At 38.6% G+C, this 14,487-nt stretch overlaps 1 pseudogene; it reads right to left on the reverse strand.

The window, feature by feature from the left end:
• Positions 1 to 808: 808 nt before the first annotated feature.
• Positions 809 to 12,283, reverse strand: LOC125906355 (globoside alpha-1,3-N-acetylgalactosaminyltransferase 1-like; annotated as a pseudogene).
• Positions 12,284 to 14,487: the final 2,204 nt, after the last annotated feature.

The raw sequence follows: 14,487 nt of genomic DNA on the forward strand, positions 1-14,487 counted from the left end.
TGAGGTTTTCCCGAGATGTAGGGAGTAGTAGATTGATTCTTGTTTTTATTTGCACATGTCGTCTGGCTGGTTCAGATGACCTTCACTCAGAAAACCTCTTATTTAATCTTCGGGATGATTTTAATTATTTATAATACAAGGGATGTCAAGTGTAGCTGGTTAAGATTAATTATTGCCATCATATATCATGTCAGTTTTTCATCTCTTATATCACTATTGTTCTTAAGGAGGCTTTGACAGAGAGTTTAATTTCTAATTTTATGACCTTACTCCTCTAAATACCATCATCTGGGTTGTTTATTTTTATTGATTTTCCCTTATCAGTTTCTGAAGATGATTTGAAACTGGTGAGTTTGTGCTACTGCGGTCGTTACTAAAAAATTCATTCGTCGTTTCTTTCATCTGTAAGCGTCGAACATATTTTCATTTATTTGACCCAGTTGGTTTTAAAAAGGACATTCAGAAATGAATGAATGAAAAGTCATGTTTTGTGTGTATGAATCAGTACTGTGTACACTGTTATTAGCCTGAAGAAGGGCATTTTATGAATTGTTTGATGAACTCTTTCACGTTGTTCTAAAAAATTGTAATAAGGAGATGAGGTTTTTATTTTTTGCTGTTAAAAAAACCCCACCCTGTTATGTCTCTCGTTAAAGCCTTTGAAAAAAATCTGTTTGTGAGCCTCCATTCTGTCTTTTCTGAAACAATACTGGCTGCTGTTTTTGATTATACAGTTACAAGGTTACAAAAAAATGTACTGGTGCAAGATGAGTTAAAGACGTGTCTGTAAGTCACACTGTGGATGTGACTGTCTCAGTAATAGTAGCAGTACATTTAATTGGGATGATATAATTTAGCAGTAAAGACTCAGGTCTTACAAACAGTAGCCTAGTTGATTTGTGGTGACCACTCTCCAAGTTTTCAAGTTTGATTATCAGAGAAGAATCCCCTTCTTTGTACAGCCAGTCACTCATCCACAGACCACAGAAACGTTGAGGATATAATTAATAGACTCAGACATTGAAGGGACAAACTTTAATATCATCATTTTTAAAAAATTCCTACAGTACATTTCCATCTATCTGTATTATACAAAAAGTCTTCTCTGACACAGGATGCATGTTTAAATTTTGTCGTGAGTCTGAGCTGTAATACATTTAGATTTGACACATTTATCACTTGACCTGCAAGCGACCCTTCTCATTTAGACTAACACAATAACCTGTTGCACCACGTCTGTCTGTGACATCTGCTGCCTGATCTGCATCACTGTAAGGTTGTAGCCCCAGTTTCTCATTGTCATGTTTCCTGCAACACAATGCTTCCTAAGTTGTACTTTTCAGATATCTTAGTACATGTTTTACAGTAGTCCATTACTCTTCTGTTGGTTTAGGAAAGTACTGTGACATTTTAGTTCCTGTAAAACTCAGATCAGGTCTTGCACATGTAGTCAGATAGATTAGACCACCCCACTGCCTCTCATCATCGCTATATCATCTGTGTAGTTCAACTTTTGTACACAAGGTGTCGCTCTAGGTTTTACAATTTTGCATGTCATACCTTTCAAATATTTTCTCCACAAATGTCCTCTGTGACATTTTCACACAATCATACTGGTGAAAATCAAAAACTCATACTCCCCTGCCTGCTCTATTGCCTTGTAGCACTTCTAATGGCCTTGCTGCACGAAAACAACTTATAAAAGCCGAGGAGTCTCTAACGCAGCTGTCCATCATGCCAATCACTGCTCCTTACATAAGGGTCAAACTGTCAAACAAGGCAGCACTTATCAAATATGAAATAAGACTTCTGTTACTGCATTGTCTGTTTTCCCATTAAGTGTTTTCAGAAACATATTTTAGTGTACTGTTTAGCTTGAAATGAGAAAGTATGTCCGGCTGGTGAGCGGTGTTTGGTATTTTGGTCGACTCTATCCAACCTGGCAGCTAAATAAAATGAAAAGGAAATGAATGGAATTAATAGGGTAATATCCTGTAAATACCAGAGAAACCTGAGGATGCAGGTGCACTAAAACAACAATAAAAGACCAGATTCTGTGTTTTGTACCTTACGAAAGAAACAAAGATGATACAAAGTGTGAAGTAGCTGTAATGGATGCTGAGGGGTCCTGATGCCTGGTATAAAAACATAACAGTCAAGGCAGAGGTGAAGAACTCCACAGCACAAAGCTCAGTGGCATTTCATCCTGAATTCACTGTTTTAATCCACTTTGTAATCATATGTATTGTTGCTATGGTGACCTGCAGTACGTTTTACCTGGACCAAACCATTGACCAAGCTGTTGTTTAAGTTACACATCTGCCAACCAAAAAGAATCAACAATGTAGTCCAGTAATCTTTGTTCTCAATTAATTTTCTGGCCACAAAGTTTATAATACATGCTGCATGACCCAAGATTGAAATCCACTTATTTTAATTTATTAAATCAATTTATACACACACTACACTGTGACGTCCCGCTTGGTTTGTAGTCGAGTGTGAAGTAGTCGGGATGAGAGTCGGCACCTCCAAGTCTGAGGCTGTGGTTCTCTGCTGGAAACCGTCAGATTGCCCTCTCCAGATTTGGAGTAAGTTACTGCCCCAAGCGAAGGAGTTCAAATATCTCAGGGTCTTGTTCAAGAGTGAGGGTAGAATGGCGCATGAGATGGATCAGCAGTCTGGCATGGCTTCTGCAGTGATGTGGGTGCTGTGCCGGACCATCGTGGTAAAGAGGGAGCTGAGCCAGAAGGCAAAGCTTTCGATTTACTGGTCCACCTCTCGCTTATGGTCATGAGCTCTGGGTAAGGACCAAAAGAATGAGATTGAGATTGTGGATACAAAAGGCTTAAATGAGTTTCCTCCGTAGGGTGGCTGGGCTCAGCCTTAGAGATAGGGTAAGGAGCTTGGACATTCGGAGAGAGCTTGGAGTAGAGCCGCTGCTCCTTTGCATTGAAAGGGGTCAGTTGAGGTGGTTCAGGCATCTGATCAGGATGCCTCCTGGGCGCCTCCCGTTAGAGGCGTCCCAGGCACGTGCAACTGGTAGGAGACTTTGGGTAGACCCAGAACACACTGGAGGGATAATATAACTCGTCTGGCCTTGGAACGACTCGAATCTGCCAGGAGGAGCTGAAAAGCATGCTGGGAAGTAGGACATCTGGGATGCTTTGCTCAGCCTGCTGCCTCCGCGACCCAGCTTTGGATAGGCGGTTGAAGATGGATGGATGGATGGATGGATGGATGGATGGACTGATTAATACCTTTGAGTAGACAAAATAAAAAATAGACAACCCATACCAGCTCACCTATTTTTATTTACTTTTACATTTTTATTAAGTGTTTATTAATATAGTACAGATATCATTGACTAGACATCACTGTCCACCATTAGGCCGCACTTCTTTATAGTTCTTGATCAACTGGGAGAGCCTGACGACTTGAATGTCATCTGGTTCTTCATCGTAGTCTGACCACAGGTACTCTGGAGACAGCACCTTGGTTGGTTTGTTGTACAACAGGTACCTGCATGACAGAGAGACAGGCAGATGAGCTCAGTATATTCTGAATCTATGTGTCAAGGTGCACCCTGAGATGAGATGAGATGTAAAATGTCCTCTTAGAGAAGATAAGACACTTAGTACAGTCTAATCAATGGAAGAATTTTAAGAAAAGAAGTTTAAGGAATGCAACAAAGAATGAGGATTCTTTTCAGACCTGAAAATAATAACAGTAGGAAAACCAGTGAAAATAAGGGAATGAACTTTGACACTGTACTTGTTGAGGTGACTCTCTTCTTGCCACACAGCTTCAATCTTATTCTTTTCATCCTCCAGCGACTGCATGTAACAGTGTCTGACAAAATAAAAGAGGTTAAACTTGGAGACGCTGTTGCTTGAGTTACATTTTGTTTTTAAAATAATATGGTTAAAAAAATAGTAAATTAGCTGTGGAATTAATCTCAACAACCTACAAGAGGCTTGCATAATGGTCACATAGGTGGCAATCCATCAGAAAGACACATAAATTGAAAACGGATTATTATTCTAAAGCTTTGGAGCAGCCACCACAAAGGCACTGTCATGATCCTGGGTTTTTGTTTATATTCTGTTATCCTACGGACTTTGTTTCGGAGTTTTCTGTTCGCGTTCTTGTTTCATGTTCTTTTATTCATGTTTAACTCTTGTAGAGTCTCACCTCATTGTGTTTAGTTTTACTTCCTGTCTTTGTGTGTTTTCCTGCCTGTTTTCTCTCACACCTGTCTCACTAGTCCTTCCCTGTTTCCAGAGTCTTTCCTTCACACCTGTTGTGTATTAGTCTTGTGCGCTCCACCCTAATGTCCCCCTCCACACCCTTGTTGTTAGCCAATCCCCATTTCCCTCCTTGTGCCCTGTCCTCCTACTCCAGCTGTGTCTCATTCTTGTGATTTGTTTTCTGTGTATATATACCTGTGTTTCCCTTTGCTCCTTGTCAGTTTGTCTGCGGTCATCCCTGTGCTCATCTTGTCCTCTTCTTGGTGTCATTCCCTGCTCTGTTTCCTGCCTGGTGTCTTGTTCAGTTTGGATTTTTTTTTACCTGAGTTTGTTGTATTATCCTAGTTGGTTTTCAATTTAGTTTTGGTTCTGCTTTACCTGCTTGTTCTATATGTTTTTATCAATTGCAATAAAGCTCGCTCTTCGTCGAAACTTAAACCTGTCTGCTGCTCTACATTTGGGTCCTTTCTGAACTGCTGTATCTCCTTTACCCACAAGCCTTGATCATGGGACAGTTAAAAGACACAGATGTCCAGTGTATTGTCAGCTCTCACTCTGTCCATTCAGCTACTATCTCTGTACGCTCTATGATGTGTATTAATCAGAAACAGCACTGAAATAACTTAAGAGATAATAAGGTTGTGGTTACTTGACTAGCTTGTACATGTCCTCCAGGTATCCACCCAACATAGCCGCAGTGTAATAGTAGTCTCCTTCATCATAAGGGATGAAGGCCTTGGACGTGGGCCGACGCTCATATGGAAACTGATCCCTTTTTGTATCCTGAGAAAACAGAGTATTGACAATGATTGGAAGCTACAGCTGATACTAGTGCGGGCAGTTAATGCTGTGGCTGACCAGAAAATGAGACAAAATGAGACAAAAATAACTGCATAACACATAGTAGGCCTATAATAGGTGACTCAGTGACAAACAAAAAAAGCATCCCATTGAATTCTAGTTAGGTTAAAATAAATAAAGACTTCCATTAACCTGAAATGAATACACTGTAGGAAAAAGAGTAAAACCTTGTAGTAGCCACGATGAAGCACGGCAGTCAGCTGACTGAGAGACTCGGCTCCAAAACGACACCGTAAAAGACACTGTCGATGTCCATCATAAAAGCATAGTCTGCTTCATCACGGATCTGAAAATATTATGGTTGAGATGTGAGACTGAATGTACCACAAAGAGACTCAGCTGGATGACAAGTAAATAATATTTTAGACATTTGCTCATGAAACCATTTAATGTTATTTTTCTTTGTAAGAGCTACATATGTAGATTTAAAGTATCAGCTACTGTTATCACGCAAAAGAGCCACTAACATTCCTCTTGTGTATGGCCTAGTTTTTGTGCGTTTTAAGTCTTACCTGTTTCTCAATGGTGATGGTGGCCCATTTCATCCTGCCAAGTACTACATCCTGCCAGCGGCTGGCACTAGGGATGGTTACAACTGATGTTTTCCGGCCCCTACCCATTTTAATCTGACTGGTGCTCTAAAAGATTAAACAAATAAATTACAAATGGCATCTTCTAGCAACATTCAGTCACAATATAAAACTGTAAAACAACTTAAATCATCAGGAAAATAAGATATTTGATGTATCTGCAAAAGTTCAAAATGCTTGTCCTCTTAATTTCTTATTGTGTGTTACAGAATGTGTCGGCTAGAAATGTCCCCCTAAGTACTACGTTACATCTCTGCTTTTCTGCTGAGCCAAATGTTCTGCATTTAGAAGTATTGCTGTTCATATAGTGTAATAAAAAACTAGTTCATAATATTGACACTCAACACATGGCATTGCACATAGAGCACTGTTTGTGAGAGTACTGTAACTAAATATAGACTGATCTACCTTCCTGAAACACTAAAAACCAAATGTTTGGATAGTGGGTGACATGTCTCAGCTTACTCTCTTGGTTATGTTGTTATTTGTTTGATTCATTCATTCATTGTTTCCTGTTTTACTGTGTACTCACCTCTTCTCTTGTGTAGATAACTTATTTAACAAATAACAACTTACTTTGGGGACATCTTCCTCTTGGTCTGTGAAGATGTAGTAAGTGACCCTGAAGTCAATCAGAAAGTACTTTTCCCCCGACTCCAGGAGGCCCTTTAGGAAACGTATGTAACTGTTCGGATTGAGAGAAGCCAAAAGGATTATCATTTAGTATAAGACAAGAAAAGACAATGCAAGACAAATAATGCAATAGAAGATAGTTAAGTAGCTTCATATTTCAGACTGAAGGAGTGGGTCGGGTCAGACCTCCCTCCCATAATATCCTATGAGACTTTACCTACTTGCCAACAGCAAACACCAGCACTGCAACTCTTGGGTTAATTTTCTTATAAATGGCATCAACTACCACTGGATCAAAGGTCCCCTCCCAAACTAGAGGAGCATTCCAGTTTGTCACCGAGTTCACATCGGTGCGTCTGGGGAGAACAAATAAATTGTGGATTCAAACTGTACTTATGTACATATTTGGCAATTGCCAGGTGTTAGTCGTGCTATGATCAGTAGTTTGGCTCTGTATGTATTTAATTAGCTGTGGCACAAGATTATCCCAATTAAAATGATGACTTTTTATTTCACCCTAGATAGAAACATTTTACTAAAACATGCACAATGTCAAGGTTCCACCAAGAGTGACCTTACTGATATATATGGACACTATTTACAAAAAATGGCAGGACATTTTAATGAGGTGAAGTCTTTTCTTTAAAGGCCCAGCGTGTAAGATTTAGGGAGATATACTGGCAGGGATGGTTATAATATAATAAGTATGTTGTCTTTAATGTATAATCATTTGAAAATAAGAATCATTATGTTTTCATTATCTTAGATTGAGCCATTTAAATCCAAATAGGGAGCAGGTCTGTTCGTTTTGAAGAGGAAGAGACTGGATAATTCAGCTCCTGGAGAAGTTTCACTTCTCCCGGCTAGAATCCCCCTAAATCTTACACTCTGTTCCTTTAAATTTGACTGCCAAAGTGATGTGTTCACCATCCATTACTATAAGAAAAGTTTACCGTGTGTGCATTTTACACAGCAGAATAATGTAATATCTGTTTTTAATAGCTTACCCTCTCTGTGTGCTTGGCTGAGCATATTTCAGTCTGGGGACAAAAGAGCAACAGTTAAATTTATCTTTACTGTACGCAAGGAGAAAAAAAGTGGTAGATATGTGAGTAAATGTTTTACAGCAGTGTGAGGTTGTGAACCAGAGTCATAGCAAGTGTTTTTATGTTGTCACACACCTCCCAGCCCTCCAAATGAATTCAGAGCAATTAGTTCAGGTCCACCTTGCAGTTTCCTTAACCTGTGCATTGTGAACACAAAACACTCCAGGGATCTCATTTATAAACACTGCTTACACACAAAATGAGGCCTGAAAGAGGCGTATACGCCACTTCCCACGCAAAAGTTATGATGTAGGCCTATAAAAACAGATTTGATGGGAGAAACTTTGACACATGCTCATGAACATTTTGGAGACAGGAAACTGGTGATGCACATGGTGAGGTGGAAGCCTAGTTGTTGGTGTTTGTCCACATGTACATTATTAATATAGATAATACGCATTGCTTTATAAATGAGACCCCAGGTTTGTTTTGCTCTTTGCCATTGTGTTTTAGCCATCTAGATCACATGCTCGAAATGCCATTTAACCTAAACAGAGACATTTGAAAAAACAGACTTAACAACATCTGCTGGTAACACTAGCAAGGAGGAGGATGAGGTGTAGATTGGTTTGAGAAAAAACTACTGCATTTCTCCAGACATGGAACGAAGATCACATCCAACTGGAAACAATGCTAAGATTTTCCTCCAATTTTAAGTTCATATGAATGTGAGGGGCTTCATAACCGCACTGCAGTGCTGTGTCAATTTAAAAACAAACAAACAAACAAACAAACAAACTATGTCAAAAGTACTTGTATATAGGCTAGTATGTAAGTACTTGTATATAGGCTGCTTCTGTCCGAGCATTGCTTGAATCAGAAACTGAGTAAGATTAAGAGATTTAAAAAAAAAAAAAAAAAAAAAAAAAAAAGTAACCTCTTGTTACTGGCTCGCCCTTTTTCCCTTCTAAGGATGGTGACCTTGTGGGTAACCTGTGATGGTGTGACCTGTACTTCAGTGTGTATGGAGGGACGCTGCTCTCACGGGGTGTCATGGTGAAGACAGCAGGCAGCAAAGAGTGATGATTGTCAGCAGGATTAAGTGTCTACATAAGCTCAGGGCTTCATCTTAACACCATGAAAAGGCCATGTTTATTGTTTTGTGCTGCAGACTGCAATAAATCCATTGTTAGTGCACCTGAACGCCTTGCCATCCTTCCTTCTGCAGAATGGTCCTGACCGCTAGAAGCTAGTTACCAGGTGATAATGAGCCATGCTAAATTTAATGTTAATAAGCCGGTGTGTTCCCAACTACAGTTTTGAGCCGGTAAGCTGTCACTGAGAGGTAACACTGCAACATTTCACTGGTCCCCATACTGCTTCGTGCCCAACCCTAATGTTAAACACGAGACACCAAAAACAAAAAAAGGCCTAATCGTACACTGGTGATTGGAAAGCAGTCTATTAGCGAGTTTTACTAAATTTTAAAAAACTGATTTGGGTGTAAAAAGCGCATATGTGAAACCAGCCTCAATGGAAATCTGTATTTGAACAAACTGTTCCTCTCCGTTAGTGAAAAGAAAAGTGGATTCTCACCCAGTTTGTATTTTCAGGTCTCTGATCTTCCAGCCATTGTCCGGGCAAACACTTTAAATGGAAACACACACACACACACACACACACACACACACACACATATATATATATATATATGACAGGATTATATAATTAAATTATATTAAAGATGGTTTGGTTTCATAAAATTCCTACAGTGTGAAACTTCCTGTAAATGTTAGACAGTGACGGGATTAATGAGTGCCATTTCAATCATAACGTTTTACATGAACTCTAACCAGTGGCTTCATCAGCTGTGACTGGTGGGTGTTTGTTTTGTTAAATTCTACAATTTCTTGATTTCCAGTTCATTGTGTTTATCTCCTTTTATTGAAAGGTTAGTTTCATGCTCTGTTACATGCATTTGAATTGAGACGTCCCCTCTTGTCTTACAGTGACCTTACCTGAGGGATGGGATGTTACTTAAGGTGGATAAGTAGCAGCAGACGGCCCTGTGAAGATACACAGATACGTGTTAACCAGAGATCAGCCAGTCAAAGGGATTACAGTGGTAGTTATAAGCATTCCACATGAGAATGTACTGGTCTACTGTGAATATGAAGTTGATGTCAGGCTGTGTTAATTTTGGAAGGGGCAGCATCTTCCGAGGATCATGCCATCACTTGCGCCTGCTACAGTGGTCAAGCAATGGTACTTGGTTAACCTATCACAATAAACACCATAGATTCATATGACTTCGTAGTCCAAGGCTGGATCACAGACTCCAGTGCATCACATCTACTCACATACCAAGAAATTGTAAACTACTTTGTTTGTGGACTGAATTTTTACACTTTGATAACAGAGATAACACAACATATACCTCACAAGTTTGTATCCCAGTATGACACAGCGTGACGTACATACACATTACATTTTTTGTTGTTATTTTTTGGGTTCTTTTTTAAAGTTATACCGATGTAATATATTACTGTGTATTTTTTTGACTAGTCTGATATTCTTTTACTGTCTTTTGTTGCTTTTGGGGCTCCATATAGTCAAATCTTGGGGTGGTGCACCAAAAATAAAAGCCATAACTGAACTTGAGGAATTCTGTTAAATTGTTTAAGTACATAGGCTATTTGGACAAATGATCACTGTGATACACTCTGGTTTCTTATTTTACAGCTAATATTAATTATCTCATGTGCATAGACTAATATGGGTACAGTTAACATTTTGAGTTTCACAGCAGTCCTGTTTTAATGTTTTATGTATCTTTACATGTCAGGCAATTCATTCTTTTTCAAATAGCCCTGTTGTCCTTCTCTTAAAGATCACAAATACTCAGCTTTAATTTGAAGGAGTCCACTGATTGACAGGAGCAAAACATTTACTGTGAACAAGCCTTTTCAAGTTTAGAGTAGATTTGTAGGTCCCAATAGAGCCCATTTTCATTCACATATCTTTAGGAGAGTTCAAGCGATCTCTTTAAAACTGACCATGCCAGTTGTTCCCTCACCAAAATTTAGCTTAAATTTGGAGTGTTACATAGCCTGCATCCCACAAGCTATGCTGACATGGTAGGTACAATGGATGCCTTAGGTTGCCAAGTTTCACAAAAATGAGTACACCACAGCCTCTTAAAATCAGCCTCCAATTATTTTCACCAGGTTGGTGGGGGGTATTGTATCAAGAGGGCTATTCAGCTCAATCATCATCATCTCCCCTGAGATGAACCTAAACTAAAAAACTGTAACAGTAAACAACACAACAGCAAAGTTATAATTGAATTATAATTGTATTGCATGCACCTGTTGAAGAATGTTTAGACAGATGTGTTGTATTGTATAAAAAAAAAAGCGGGGCTTGTGTGATTTTGGTAATTTTAGCTTAATTATTATATACAATTGAGCTAAAAACAAGGAAGTGTTGGAGAGTGTTGCAGCTGTTGTACTTAAAAGCATACAATTCTGATGTTCACATCACACTCCCAGAGAACCTTGAAAAACATAAGCAAGAAAAATACAACATTTTCAAGTTAAACAGGTGTGCAAGTTCACCTTTATGATCTGAGCAAAACAGCCTTGTTAATTTAGGCTATGTGTAGAAGAGAAGACTGTGCTGCTGTGTGAAACATGAGAGACAATGCACACTCAGAGTCAATAGATGAATACATAAATAGCATACATACTAAAAATTAGCACAGTAGCACATATTGTAAACAGTGGTGATACAAAATTACCCACAACATTACTATTTCAGTCCTGCAGTGACCTGTTGTGTAATTTTGCAGTAGTTTCCCTTTCATTTTTACTAACAAATTGCCCTTAATAAAATTAAGTGCCACATTGTTTTGTGTTTCCACCTTTGATGTGAGTGTGACCGTAATAAGCCATTAATTTGATTCATAGTAGGCTACTTTTATAGATGTGTGATAAGATCACTGCCCTTCAACTTTAGGGGTAATGAAAAATCATATACTGCACCCATGCACTTTTTCATGAACTGCACTACACAGGTCAAAATCAAGTCACATTTCCACATTTCCATATTTAGAAATGTAAAAATAAAAACCTATCAGAGACAGAGAGTGCTGCCCTGGCACCATGTGGCTTGTTGTAAAAATCATGTGCTCTTCAAGGATGGTGCAAGAGGTCACATTAAGATACAAAACAATGACAGCTCACTCTGTGTGAAAGCCAGTGTGTCTTGACTGGAGAGTCTTCATCAGGGTGTCCTTGATGAAGACTTGTGTAAATGCATTGGTTTATCCTTGTATTAATAAAGGATTTTTAAATACAGTCAGAGTGCCTCGAATGCATTTTTGGACTGCCTGCCTGTACCACAGACTGGCCAGTCACTGATTTTTTATCTTTATACAAACTATCATAATTTAACATCAAACATCTGTGAGGTATGTGTTATCTGAACATATCATCACATCACATAATCTAAGAAGAAATAAACATTTAGGATAACTGCAGTATTTTCTGATGTTTGAGGTTACAGTTTTTACTGGCTTCATAATAAACCTTGTAGGTCTAGTGTGTAAATAAATGCAGCTGTTATCCGTACTCAGTCAAAATCTTACCCCAGAAAGGAGGAGACAGGGAAAAAAATATCAAAATGAAACAGTCTTACCCCAAAAAGATGAGAAAACAGGTGAGGATGACCAAATTATGGATCTTGGGAAAGTAGCACATATCAGATCTCTGGAAAATAAACTGAATCTATAACTAAAGACTAAATCAAACTGAGAGCACTGACTAGACGATCTCTTCCATAACCTAAACAGGCCTTTTTCATTCGCAGGGCGTGAAATACGGCAGGTTGGTCAGTGCATGAGGTATTTCCATAAACTCTGCAGCACAGGTGGACGCTGAAGACAGATCAACAGAGTTTTAAAGAGAGGGAGAGGGGGCGGTGCTCAGTGTTGGACTGACATCACCATCATGCTGCTGCATAAAATAACAAGTAGATTCACTGAAGGACAAGTAATGCCACATACCCTCATACAACGGTTTGTATGATATATAAGTGGCTTAAAGTAGTTACCACAGGCCCCTGTGTACACTGTTGTGGTGGGCCCTTGTGCATGCTTTTTCCTACTGTTTGTTTTTCTCTTGTCCTGTCTTACTACTAAAAGGCAGGACTGTTTGCAGGACTTGCACATGTGCTCAGCTTGTCAGTCTTGACAGACTTTGCACCTGAACAAGCTGTATCATATTGTCTTGTCAGATGAGCAAATAGAGACTTGACATTAGGCAGCATCACCATACATGTTAAAAAAACAGTCATCATTGCATATCTGTATATGCCAGAAATATCAAAGAAAACAAAAAACATTTAATTAAATAGTTTGTGTTTCTAGTTCATGTAGAACAAGCATATAATTTTGTAATGGATGACTACTATTTTACCAAAGAAAAAAAGAAAAGAAAAGAAAATCATGATGGACATAGGTCTGCATTTTTGATGGCATAAAGCCTATAGTAAATGGCGCCATCTTTAATTTAATGTGAGTTCTTTTTTGAACATAAGTGTAGTTCCGAGGTGGCAATCTGAGTCATTAGCATTAGCGTTGATATTCACAAGCTGGAACACGTCCTTGTATGTGTTAAGGCTGAGACTGCACTTTGTTACAAACCATTAGATCTATAAAACTTTGTAAGAGTCACTTGTAATCGAATGCATGTCATATGACTGATTCACATTTTGAACTTTGTTGTCTATTTTAAAGTTAGATTTACCTCTTCATTAACACATTATGACTGTACTTTTTAAAATGCTAAAACTCTGGCACCATATTACCAGATTCCAAAAGAAAACCATAGTGTGAATCAGTTTGGTTTCATTGTGAATTAGAAAATCAGGCCATCTGGCACCCTATCATGGACCACATCTGACGTTTCGTTTGTCTGTCTGGCTGTCTACTTGCCTGGCTGTCGCGCATCATTGTTTGTGATGCAGGATGTCATAAGGTGGTTGTATTTTTCAAAACAAACAACAACAAAAAAAACATGAATTACTCATTAAGTGTGCCCCTTTATTAACCCGGGAGAACATCAACAAAGTCTAGCTGGATATTATGAGAGGTGAGTTTGTTGTAATTTGGGCAATCCATTTGGTTTGACCCTGTAAATGTTTCAGTGAACGTGGCGTAAGGGGTGAAAGGGGAAGTGAAGGATAATGCTTACAGTGAGGTGAAAAGAGTCACGTAAAAAGAACAAAGTTGCCAACTAACTTCAACGTATATAATTTTTCTACTTTTTTTTCTCAAAGAGCACAGGACATGTGCCCAGCCATGTTACTGACTATATTGACCGTGTGTGTGTGTGTGTGTGTTTATATGTGGGGGTGGGAGGGGCGGGTTATGTATGTAATATTTTTGTTGTATGTTTCTATTCTGTGAAGCACTTTGTGCTGCATTTTTAATGCATGAAAAGTGCTATACAAATAAAGTTTGATAAAGTTTGATTTGATGTGATTTACAGAGAAGATATGTTTGCCTCAGCAGGAAAAAACATGCAGTTGGACTGGAGGTGTAAATACAAGTAGACTTCTTATAGCAAGCCATTGTCTGCACATAATGCAACAGTTAATCAAATAGCCTTGCACTCACTTGCAAACTCTAAGCAAAATATCTTAAAGAACAGGAGAAGGTGCGCCACCTGCTGGGCAGTTATTAACGTTGCCGTTTAAACGTTGACTGCAGCATGTTCAAAGCAGTGTGGTTTCTGCTATGACTAGTTTATTAGATCAGAAAGTGAAACTTTTAAAGCTTGTTTGGTTGAACTTTCATCGACACCACTTATAATAGATATAATTATTCTCAAGAGAGGAACAGAAGAATTAATTCTTTGTAAAAAAAAAAACAAAAAACAAAAAAAAAAACAAAAAAAAAACAAACCCCTCAATAATAATAATTAAATAATAAAAATAACAAACAAAAATACAAAAAGCGGCATTAGTGTGTTAAGGTAAGTGATAACACTTGATAGGGTAAACTATCTTCTTGCTTGCTGTGTCCTGTAGTTCACATCTATCAGTTCT

This window comes from Epinephelus fuscoguttatus, linkage group LG2 (assembly GCF_011397635.1).
Source record: "Epinephelus fuscoguttatus linkage group LG2, E.fuscoguttatus.final_Chr_v1".
In the NCBI taxonomy this organism is placed as follows: Eukaryota; Metazoa; Chordata; class Actinopteri; order Perciformes; family Serranidae; genus Epinephelus; species Epinephelus fuscoguttatus.